The sequence below is a fragment of the Malus domestica genome, chromosome 14, assembly GCF_042453785.1.
Source record: "Malus domestica chromosome 14, GDT2T_hap1".
Taxonomy (NCBI): Eukaryota; Viridiplantae; Streptophyta; class Magnoliopsida; order Rosales; family Rosaceae; genus Malus; species Malus domestica.
In genome coordinates this window covers 17,600,251-17,612,558 of record NC_091674.1, presented here as the reverse complement: position 1 = coordinate 17,612,558, position 12,308 = coordinate 17,600,251, and the positions used below count along the sequence as shown (strand labels likewise).

General features: G+C 44.5%; 1 long non-coding RNA gene across 1 annotated transcript; it reads right to left on the bottom strand.

Moving 5' to 3' along the window:
• Positions 1 to 10,412: 10,412 nt before the first annotated feature.
• Positions 10,413 to 11,353, bottom strand: LOC139191618 (uncharacterized). Its single transcript, XR_011575726.1, has 3 exons — positions 11,175 to 11,353; positions 10,993 to 11,090; positions 10,413 to 10,817 (listed from the first exon to the last, which is right to left on the bottom strand). It is a non-coding gene; the product is annotated as an uncharacterized lncRNA (long non-coding RNA).
• Positions 11,354 to 12,308: the final 955 nt, after the last annotated feature.

The following is a 12,308-nucleotide window of genomic DNA, read 5'->3' as shown; positions in this document are numbered from 1 at the left end:
CTATGGTGCTTACATTAGGTCTCAATAAAAAAACCCAACAGGAATTGAAACCTAATTAAGTCCAAATACATAAATTATAAATAAAATAAAAGTAAAAAAAATCTGAAATTTAAATATTGTCATACAAAACATAAATTTTAAACTACTATTTCGATGATCTTGCTCCATTCCGCAAGACTTCATAACGCCACCGATTGTAACCTCCCTCCAACGCATCCTCCACCAACATCAATTGTTCTTTCGGTTCATCATCAAAAACATACTTACACTGTTACACATATATGCAAATAATTAATTCCAACATATAACTAAAAATTTCACAAACTTTGTTTGTACCATACTTGACCAATCCCGAAACTACCGAGCACCGGCCAACGCTATACTGTCAAGGACCCAGAAGAGTTCCCCTCCGACCAGGAGGCCAATCACTACTCGACACGTGTCAAGATTAGAAGCCAATCAGAGCGCAGCACGTGTCGACATCAAGAACCAATCATAACATGACACATGTCAATGTGACAAAGCTACAAGTTTTTCTATAAATAGGGGTCATTCCCCCACAATATGGCCTAATGCCATTTGTGTTAAATCATTCACAAGAACTCACTAAATTGAGAGCTTGATCCTTTGTACTTGTGTAAGCCCTTCACTACTAATAAGAACTCCTCTACTCCGTGGACGTAGCCAATCTGGGTGAACCACGTACATCCTGTGTTTGCTTCTCTGTCTCTATTCATTTACGTACTTATCCTCACTAGTGACCGAAGCAACCAAGCGAAGGTCACAAAACCTGACACTTTCTGTTGTACCAAAGTCTTCGCTGATTTTGTGCATCAACATTTGGCGCCGTCTGTGGGAAACGACACTTATTCCTACTCTCTTCAGCTGTGTCAAGCTGGTTTCTATCATTCGTACACTTTCTTTTGATCAGGCATCCCTCTCCAACATGGGAAGCGAAGGAAGCCACAGCACACAGAATGACACCCCCCTTGCACATAGTGCGAAACAACGAAAGAAGGAAGGAAAACGAGTTCTTCTTCAAGCTAAAGTCGATGAGTTGGAAGCTCAGAACAACAAGATAGCAATGAGGAATGAGGTCCTCCAGGAGCAATATGAGAAGCTCTTCGAGACACTCCACGAAGCTAGGCAAGCTCAGACACGCGAGCTTGTTGCCCCCGTGGAAGTCAACCATCAACTGGGTGCCCTCCAACATGGAGGGTCACATGCATTCGACATAGATATCCCTGATAGGGAACAGATTACCCCTCGATTTGATAATCAACATGAGGCTTCTCTTAACCCAGTTGCTTCGACCCGAACCATGAGAAGTGGAGGGAGACACCTCTTTGCTGAAGGGGCAGAAGGATCGAAAGCCGTCTTTCGCGATTGTCGGGATTTTCTGAAGCAACGTCGAGAGAATTCCATCCATATAAGCTCAAAGATTAATGACCCAAGGATTTCTGAGAGACTCGGTCCCCTGCCACGGCCCAAGCCGGCCACCAATTTGGGGAAGGGGCAACAAGTCCTAGAGAGACATGAGGGTACAGGGGACTCAGAGGTGTTCCGACAGACATACCCTGGAAGCCAGTACAGCGAGTCCAGGGAAAAATCACATGCCCTTGATCAAACCTTCCTAATTCCAATAGGAGATGGAGATTTACGAAAGAAAGCTCCAGTGACACATAACTCCGCTCAGGACCCCCTTGTCCTACAACTTCTTGAGGAAGTAAACAAGTTGAAGGCTGAACGTCAGGCTGAAATACCTGACTGGAACCAACCCAGGCCTGGCCCTCTTACAAGGAGGATCCTCAACACCCCCCTTCAAGCAAAGACAAAGCAAAATCTTGGCTTGCAACTTTATACTGGAAAAGAGGACCCGATTGAGCACCTTAACCTCTTTGAGTCCACCATGGCATACCGGATGCACACCGACGAAGAGCGATGTCTTCTCTTCCCCTTCACCCTCTCTGGTGGAGCTCTAAATTGGTATTGTCGTCTTACACCTGAGACGGTAGACTCATTTGAGGAATTGAGGAAACTATTTGTTTCCCAACACATTTTCCAAACTGATCGCTTGCACTCTGCAGATGACTTGTACACTATCCGCCAGAAGCCAGACGAGTCATTACGTATATATGCTGGCCGCTTCAGCCATGAATACTCCCGGTGTGCCAAGGCAGACGACAAGACTGCCCTCAAAGCCTTCACGGCAGGCCTACGTGATTGTTTCTTTAAATACATGATCAATGCCAATACTTGGAAGACTTACTCTGAGGTGATGGCGCAGGCTTATAACCATGCCTCCGCCGAGGCAAAGACATATCAGGAGAAACCCCCTACAACCATCCTTTATCAACAAGTGGGAGGTGGAAGCCAGACTCACCTAAATGAGAAGACCTCGACTTTCCAAACAGCAGTGGCACCTCCCCATGCCTTGCATAATGCTTCACCGAATCAACAGACATATCAATTTCAAGGCAAGAGGAAGGATTTCCATCCTCACTACTCTCCTTTCAGTAAAAAGAGTAAGGGACACTATCCCGATAACCAAGGGTATCGCCACAATAACGCTCGCCCCCAGGCAGTCAATGCAGTGGGTCAAACCCGCGTCAAGATACCCCCTACCCCAAGGTATGAGACATACACGCCCTTGAATGCCACATGCGCGGCCATTTACCCCAGTATAGCTCACCTGATACCAAAGCCAAAGCCGAGGCACCCAGATTACACGCCCCCGAATAACGCGGGCATGTTTTGTTGCTACCATGAGCATAACGACCATGATAGCGAGAAATGTATCATCCTCCGTGATCGTATTGAAGCTTTGGCACGAGAAGGAAAAATTGATCAATTCCTTCTTCACCCTCAAAGGGATAACCGTAACCAACGCCAGGTGAATGTCATATATTCCATAAACGGCGGCACACCCATATCTGAATCTTCCAATAGGGCCATGAAAAACAGTGAACGAATTCTGAGGCCTGGTCACCAAGTGTTTCACATGGAAGACATCAGGGGAGGGAAGTATCAAAAGCCTAACTGGGATCCGATATGTTTCTACCCTGAGGAAGAAAGAGGCATCATCTACCCTCATAACGACCCATTGATCGTGGAGGCTCACATAGCCAACTTTGATGTTCGACGAATCCTCGTAGACACAGGGGCTTCGGTCAATATCATGTTTGCCGAAGCTTTCAGGGCACTCAGTGTAGCTGAACACTTGCTCGATCGCTCGATTTCTCCTCTGATAAGCTTCTCCGGTGATATCGTGCAACCCTTAGGGAGCATACATTTACCCTTTACTATTGGTACAGGCCCTTACACGGCTACCATTACCACTAACTTCCTAGTGGTTGACTGCCCAATGGCATACAATGTCATCTTTGGGCGCACAGGCATCAATGATCTCAAGGCTATGGTATCCACGCATATGCTGTTGATGAAATTTCCAACCCCCCATGGCAACGGCTACATCAGAGGAAATCAGCTTAGTGCACGATCATGTTACAACACTTCAGTTAAGCAACAACACTTGCCCGGACCCAAGGAAACCCTGTCTGTACATGACCAAGTCACAAAGACCAGCCTAGATGAAGTGAACTTGGATCTTCCTGATAGCAACAATCAACCCGATGATCCTCGAGATGACTCTTTCACCCAGCAAGCCCAACCTGCTGAAGAGTTGGAGAAGGTACCTATCTCAAGAGATCATCCAGACCGCATGGTGAATATTGGCACCACATTGTCACCACCCCTTCGGTTAGCATTGATATCTTTTTTGAAAGAGAACACTGAAGTCTTCGCCTGGTCATACGAGGACATGCCAGACATCTCTCCCGATGTCATCTGTCATCGTTTGAGTATTGACCCCAAGATCAAGCCGGTGAGACAGAAGTGAAGATCTTATGACGCTGAACGATACGAGGCAATGAAAGCAGAAGTTGAAAAACTCAAAGGCATAGGCTTTGTCCGCGAAGTCAATTACCCGACATGGGTAGCAAATGTGGTCCTTGTTAGGAAAAATCCGACCAAAGAAAGTCTTTCGCTTCAAAAGGTCTTGTGGAGGATGTGTGTTGACTACACCGACCTAAACAAAGGGTGTCCGAAAGATAGTTTCCCTCTTCCTCTTATTGACAGGCTTATAGACTCTACGGCAGGGTGTGAGCTCTTGAGCTTTATGGACGCTTATTCAGGATACAACCAAATCCTCATGAACCCCTCAGACCAAGAACACACGGCCTTCACTACTAACAGGGGACTATATTGCTATAAAGTCATGCCTTTCGGCCTAAAGAATGCAGGAGCAACTTATCAGAGACTGGTCAATTCAATGTTCGCCGAACAAATTGGGAAGAACATGGAAGTTTACGTTGATGATATGCTAGTCAAAAGCAAACATGCTGACCAACACATCACCAACCTATCTGAAACTTTCACCATTCTAAAGAGGTATCGAATGAGGTTGAACCCCAACAAATGTGCCTTCGGCGTGGGCTCTGGCAAATTCTTAGGCTTCATGATTAGCCAACGAGGCATTGAAGCTAACCCTGAAAAGATCAAAGCAATCCTCGACATGAAAGAGCCAATAACTTCAAAAGACATCCAAAGCCTTACTGGCAAGGTGGCAGCCTTAACCAGATTCATCTCTAAGGCCACAGACAGATGTGCTCCTTTCTTCAAAGCACTCAAGGGAAATAAGAAGTACATTACATGGACGGAGGAATGTGCCAAGGCATTCAGGAACCTCAAAGAGTACATGAGTAAAGCCCCTCTGCTCTCCAAACCAGAAGTTGGTGACACTCTCATCATCTATCTATCAGTTTCGGCTTCAGCAGTCAGTTCTGTTCTTATTCGAATGGACAGTGGTGTCGAACGGCCCGTCTACTACGCTAGCAAGGCCCTACAAGATGCGGAGACACGATACTCCAACATTGAGAAATTAGCTCTAGCATTGGTCATGTCTGCTCGGAAACTTCGCCCTTATTTCCAAGCACACGCCATCATCGTGCTTACCAATCACCCTCTTCGACAGATACTCCAGAGTCCTGACACGTCTGGACGAATGATCAAATGGGCGATAGCATTGGGTGAGTTTGACATCTCCTACCAACCAAAACCAGCCGAAAAAGGTCAAGCAGTAGCAGATTTCATCGCCGACTTCACATATCCTGTTGACATTGCTTCTACACCTGAAGCAGTAGCTTCATTACCATCGGAAGCTCAAAAAGTAGAATCAACGACCTCAGCATGGAGTCTGTATGTTGATGGCTCATCCAACCAACAGGGCTGTGGAGCGGGACTAGTCTTGACTACGCCCGACAAAGTAGCAATGGAGTATGCTCTTCGTTTCAAATTCAAGGCATCAAACAATGAGGCCGAGTATGAAGCCCTTCTAGCAGGATTACGTTTGGCCAAACACCTCGGGGTTAAACAAATTGATATTTTCAGTGACTCCCAATTAGTGGTCAACCAGGTTACCAACAACTTTGATGCTAAGGACAGCTCCATGGCAGCATATCTTGCGCAAACACAACTTTTGCTCAAGCACTTCCACTACCAGATCACCCAAGTTCCTCGAGCGGCAAACAGTCATGCAGACGCCCTGGCTCGCCTCGCCTCAGCTGTGGAAGACAAGATTGGAAGAAAAATTCATGTCGAACTGTTGGCAACACCAAGCACCATGGTCGCAGAAGTATGCAACTTACAACAGGGGGATAGTTGGATCACCCCGATCTATAATTTCCTTGCTCATGGCACCCTCCCAAATGATAAAGTCCAGGCTAAGCAAATTCGATACAAGTCTACCCGCTACCTGATCATCAATGATCAACTCTATAAGCGAGGTTTTAGCCTGCCATACTTAAGGTGTCTTACGCCTGCCGAGGCGGAAATCGTCCTTCGGGAAATACATGAGGGAGTCTGTGGAGATCATGCTGGATCTCGGTCCCTAGCACACAAGACTTTTCTCCAAGGATATTACTGGCCAACACTCCACCAGGATGCCATCAAAGTATCCCGCTCATGTGACAAATGTCAACGATATGCGACTATTCCTCATTCCCCTCCAGAGCCTCTTACTCCTATGATTAGCCCTTGGCCCTTCGCCCAGTGGGGACTTGATTTGATCGGCCCAATGCCGGCAGGGAAGGGCAAAGTCTGTTACGCAGTCGTTGCAGTGGACTACTTCACAAAGTAGGCCGAAGTAGAACCCTTGGCAACCATTACTGAGGCAAAGATAGAAGACTTCGTGTGGAAGAACATCCTTTGTAGATTCGGCATTCCCAATGCGATAGTCACTGACAATGGGCGACAGTTTGACAACAAGAAGTTCAGGTTGTTCTGCTCTAAGTTCAACATCAACTTATGCTTTGCCTCTCCAGCTCATCCCCAGTCTAATGGACAAGTTGAGGCCATCAACAAAATAATCAAGCGCACTTTGAAAACCAGCTTGGACAAAGCTAAAGGCTGTTGGCCAGAATTTGTACCCCAAGTTCTTTGGTCATATTGCACTTCATATCGGACTTCAACAGGAGAAACTCCATTCTCACTTGCCTTTGGCACAGAGGCGGTTGTCCCTGTTGAGCTCGAGCAAGCAACATTCCGAGTCCAGAACTACATTCAAAGTGAAAATGACAAACAACTCACCCTCAACTTGGATTTAGTCGAGGAACACAGAAACCAAGCTCACTTGAGGAATGTCGCCTACAAGCAGCGCATCTCCAACTATTATGACTCTAGGGTCAAGCCTCGTTCTTTCAAAATAGGAGACTGGGTCTTAAAGAAAAGATTACTCTGCGACAGAGTCCCGAGTGAAGGCACACTTAGTCCAAACTGGGATGGACCGTATGAAGTCATTGGCATCAGTCGCCCTGGCTCTTACACACTTAGAAGCTCCGATGGCAAGACCCTTGGCCATCCATGGAACGCTGATCACTTGAAGTACTACTACAAATAGACTCACGATGTACAAGTGTTGAGCTATAGCCGTTCGGCATCCTATGTAATGAAGGCCATTTGGCAATGAATTCAATAAAGAGGTAATTTAGCCAACTCAGCCCTCACTCTTTTACATTCCTAGCAATGGAACACTCAAGTGTTGAAACCTCAAAGCAGATATATCCAACACGAAACAAAATCTAAGTATGTGTCGACAAGACTATACAAAGAAAGGAACAACCAAACAATGGCTTATATCCAAACAATAGATTTATTCATACATAGCCAAACATGCATTAATAATAGTGCAAACACTCATAAACACCTAAAATCCAAAACTCTCAAGCTTATAACATGGGCACATGTTATACACACATCAGACTACTACATCCAGAATACATGCAGATAGTAAAGACACTGCTATTCATTCTCATCTGAAGCCGAACCCCTGGCAGTATCACTCCGCGTCCTACCATCATCCTCTGCATCCCCAAGATCCTCTTCACCATGCTGAGTCTGTGCATCAGCACTACCTTCATTATCAGACTCATCTTCGCTGCTAGGATCAATAGCAAGGACAAATGTCTCGCCCTTTCGATGATGCTCATCTATATCTTCGTGGTATTTTCGAAGAATGCTCCCATCATCATAACGATCAAGGACGGCCATCCATTTCCTTTTTTCAAAGCGAGCTTCTTGAGCACAGTAGGGTTTAATAGCAAGATGAAAGGTCGAAGAACTTAAGTATTCTTGCACAGCAGCCTCCCTTTCAGTTGGAATGCTCTTCTCCAGTTCAGAAATCTCAACTAAGGCACCATCCAATTCTCCCCTAACCTTGGATACCTCCAAGGTAGCCACCTCCAACTGTTTTTTAGTTGCCTCAAGCAATTTCTTAAGCCTTAGGTTCTCACCATTTCGCCTTTTCAAGCTCTCCATGGTTTCGTCCTTCAGTTGGAGAGCCTGAGTCAAAAGTCCCTTATTCCTTCGGGCCTCGTCCACAAGCTGCTTATTCTCCTTCAGTTTTGCCTTGTACCGCTCAACCTCTTGCAGTCTATCGTGATACTCGGCCATGACCTGCATGGCAAGACGATCATCACTACCTAAATAATGATAATAAAGAGGAAAAAGTAAGGAAATGACAAAGTAACACTCACATATGAAGACAGCTTCAACATCCGGTCGCAATCCGATTCATCCTTAGCTAAGGGCTCTCCGAGCTCATCGAAGGCGAATCGACGCCCTGCCAAGCAATTGTTGATATCCCCAAAATCCTTTGGCCGCGTGGCAACCCTCAAGTCCTTCCACGGGACACTGCCAGCTCTTTCCTTGCCTTTCCCCTCATGGCGGGAACCAGGATCACTTTCCTGGACAGTGTGCTCCATAGTAAGAGGAGGAGGCAACAGTCGGCTCCCTTCTCCTGCAACTACGGCAGCAGCATTTTCAACGGCCTCGACTCCAGTCTTCCTAAAGGCAGGCCCCTTAAGGACCCCATCTTGGGACTTAGGTCTAACGGATGGTTCCCCTCGGAACTTATGAATTTTCTTATGCGGTAGGATGTCTTCCGAAGGAACTAACACTGGTGCTTTCCTTTTATTGGTGCTAGTCCCTGTTTTCTTGCTTACCTTCTCCACTGCATAAGGAAAATCAAAATAAGAAATACAACTTTCCAAATAAAGTAAGGAAAAGAGCAAAGTTTACATGAAGGATACAACTTACTCGATCGTCCCTGGCTCTCGAAAACTAAGGGTTGGAAACCGTACCGACGAAATAAGGGTCGTAGCTTGCTTAAGTGTCTATCCTCTTTGGGCACCCTCAACACCTTCTCTATGTCAGATAGCTCATGCCCAAACAGTTTGATGGTGCCCCGCGTCACTACATGAAGCAAAGTGTTAGAAGCAAGAAAATACCACAACAAATAGCAAATAGTACGAACGGTTGATACGTTACAACCTACAGTCTGGAAGTGAGTAAGCACACGTCGCTCAGGCGTGACACCCTTATCATACTCCCAATCATTATACAGAAAGCACCAACGGTTTTTCCATGTGTAGTATGCCTTTTTCTTACCATACACAATACGCTCTCCCTCACTCCGACATGCACACTCGGCATAACCAGTGCATGATTTTGCTGGGCGCATCTTGTAACAGTAACGCCACTGATGGAAGGAAGGCTCACACAACCCACACTCCATCCAAATGATATAAAATCCAATCAAAGTATCCCAGAAACCAGGATTGAGTTGCCCAGGTGCATATCCGATCAAAGATAACATCTTTTGCAACCACGGATGTAAAGGTAGTCTCACCCTTAAAGTCAGTAATATCTGGGTGTAGAGCATAACATGACCCTGGGGAGGCTCAGAAGGCCATTCTTCATCATGTACCAAACGTATCCCTACACTACGAGGGATATTACATGACTGCCTTAGCGCCTCAACCTGCTTCTCATTATCTAACAAGTTATTCTTTAGATGGTCTGCTGTGAACTCAGAGCGAACTATGGGTATGGCATCAAAAACAACCCCCTCACCCAACGCCATGGAGGAAGAACTAGCAATAGCTAAAGTTTGACGGTTGGGAAGATCATCCAATGTTTCTCTAGTACAGGACTCTAACAAAGACCCTGAAGACTCTGACATTGCAGACTCAGACTTAGAGCTAAAGCTAGAAGAGCCCTCATCACTAGAACTTCCAGGCTCTGACATCTACAATAAGAAGAAACAAATTCTATCACTACATGCATGATCAAAACATAAGGAAGTTCCTATATTACCCACATGAAGATGGTGCAAAGCGATGCCGGAACCCTTCTCAATCAGAAAGCAATCCGTCTTCCACAGTCACTGCAAAACAAGCAAATGAAGACCGTGTCAAGCGCCAAAAAAAAAAAAAAAAAAAAAAAAAACAGCTTCATCCAAAAAGCTTCACCCGAAAAGCTTCACCTCCAAAACTTCACCCAAAAAGCTTCATCCAAAAAGTTTCACCCAAAAAGCTTCACCTAAAAAAGCTTCACCCACAAAAAAAAAAAACTTCACCTCCAAAAAGCTTCACCCAAAAAGCTTCACCCAAAAAGCTTCACCTAAAAAAGCTTCACCCACAAAGCTTCACCTAAAAAGCTTCACCCACAAAGCTTCACCCAAAAAACTCCACCCGAAAAGCTTCACTTAAAAAAGCTTCACCTACAAAGCTTCACCTAAAAAAGCTTCACCTAGAAAGCTCCCTCTACATACTTTCACCATCAAAGCTTCACCATCAAAGCTTCACCTAGAAAGCTTCATCTACAAAGCTTCATCTACAAAGCTTCACCATCAAAGCTTCACCTAGAAAGCTTCAACACCAAAACTTCACCTACAAAGCTTCAACACAAAACCTTGCTCCAAATAAACAAATTTTGTTCACAAAACCCAAGATGCCCTTGAACTTGTACAAAAACACTTGGGTAAACATAAACATTTTTTGTTTTACACCCACAAGGGCCCAAAATCTTCCTTCTTATTTATTCACTTATATATGTTCCCAAACATATTATAATAGATCCAACAACAAGCCAAAGTCCCAGGTTTCTTAATGGACAAAAGTACAAGCAATTCATCAATAATGAAGGTGCTACAAAAATTGGAATCTGCCCCAAAATAGAAATCCAACCCAAGAGACTTTTTCTCTCTCTCCATCTTCCGCCTCCTTTCATCTATCAAATTTCTGCAACCTCTGCTCTTCTCCAATGGAGCTGAATTTTGGACACCCTATAGTTTTTGAGCATATGAACAACTTTCAAGAAGGAACCATTTCTGTTTGAGCGACGGAAATTAAAGTGTTGAAGCTCCAAACATGACAGTCGGATTCTTGCAGATTTCGAAGCTGCTGTGATGTTTCGAAGATCTGGAAATATTTAACCATTAGTTCATTCTGAATTTTTGATATGTTATGAAAGAGACGATGAGGAACAACTTCAATGAAGAAAACATGCTGATCCGAAAAATAGAAAATGGAGTTTCGAAGCTCACAACAAATCTGACGGGTTGACAGAAAAATAATAACCAGTCATTCATCATACCTGAATTTCTTGAGTTATACAGCTCCGAGGGATCTCAATTTTGGATATGTTGTAGTTCACAAGTTAAGGAACAACTTCGATGAAGAAAGTATGTTGATCTGAGTAAGAGAAAATGGAGTTTTTGAAGCTCACAACAAGTCTGACGCGTTGATATACAAATGACGAACAATCACTCATCATACCTGAATTTCTGGAGTTGTACTGCTCCGATGGATCTCCAATTCGGATATGTTGTAGTTCACGAGCTAAGGAACAACTTTCATGAAGATGGTTTTGCGATCTGAGCCACAGAAAATGGTGTTATATTGAAGAAAAGCTAAAGGCAGACTAAAGGAAAGCAAAAATGGTAAAGCAAAGCAAAAGAAAAGCTAAAGGAAGACAAAATCATGGCACATGATAATGAGTCATACCCTACCCCTCATTGGATTCGAATACACCCATCCTCCAAAATCATGACAAAGGCCACATTATAGATATCTGTACAAACATTCCAAAGAAAAAGGGAGGGAGTAAAAAAAAAAAAAGGGCCTAGGCCTCCACTTCTTTGGGCCTAACACATCTTCATAACAAAAAAACAATATATGAAGAAAGAGCCCTGGGTTACCACTTCGAAAAGAAACAAGTGAAGTTTTCCTACTCATGACATTGACTACTAGCTAGACACCTCATTCGGCAACTCTCTTCGCCTGAAGACTTGGGGGACTCTCACCATATGCTACTGCACCTTGATACTCGGCAGTCTCACAACCACTCAGTGACTTGGATTTTTCAAGTCTCCAACCGAGAAGTTTTCCTCACTCGGGAAATTAAGGGAACACTACCTCAAACTACATGCTTCACTCACAAAGCTTCAACAATACAGGTTTCAACAAAAGCAAAAATTCAAAGAACTTTATGAAGAAGGCTTTGGTGTATTTAACACAATATGTTGAAATGAAGCAAAGCTTATTTATTAATATTTTCGATAAGCCACAAATATGTACATATACATGAGTCAAAATAAACAAACAAAAGGGAGCCTTCACAAAGGTTGCTTAGGGGAAGTCTCAGCAGTCGGTAGAGCCCCAGAAAGAGAAAGCACCGGAGGGTGGTTATCCGGAGCCTCAGTACTTGACAAAACCCCAGAAGGAGGAGGCATTGGAGGTTCATCATTTGAAGCTTCATTACCAGGTACAGCCCCAGAGGACGAAGGCAATAAATGCCTTTGGAACAAACCCACAAACCGCTGATGATCAAGTAAAACCTTACCATCAGATTCCTTCATCTGGTCAAGCTTCCTCTTCATGTTTGTAGCATAGTCATGGGCGAGCCGGTGC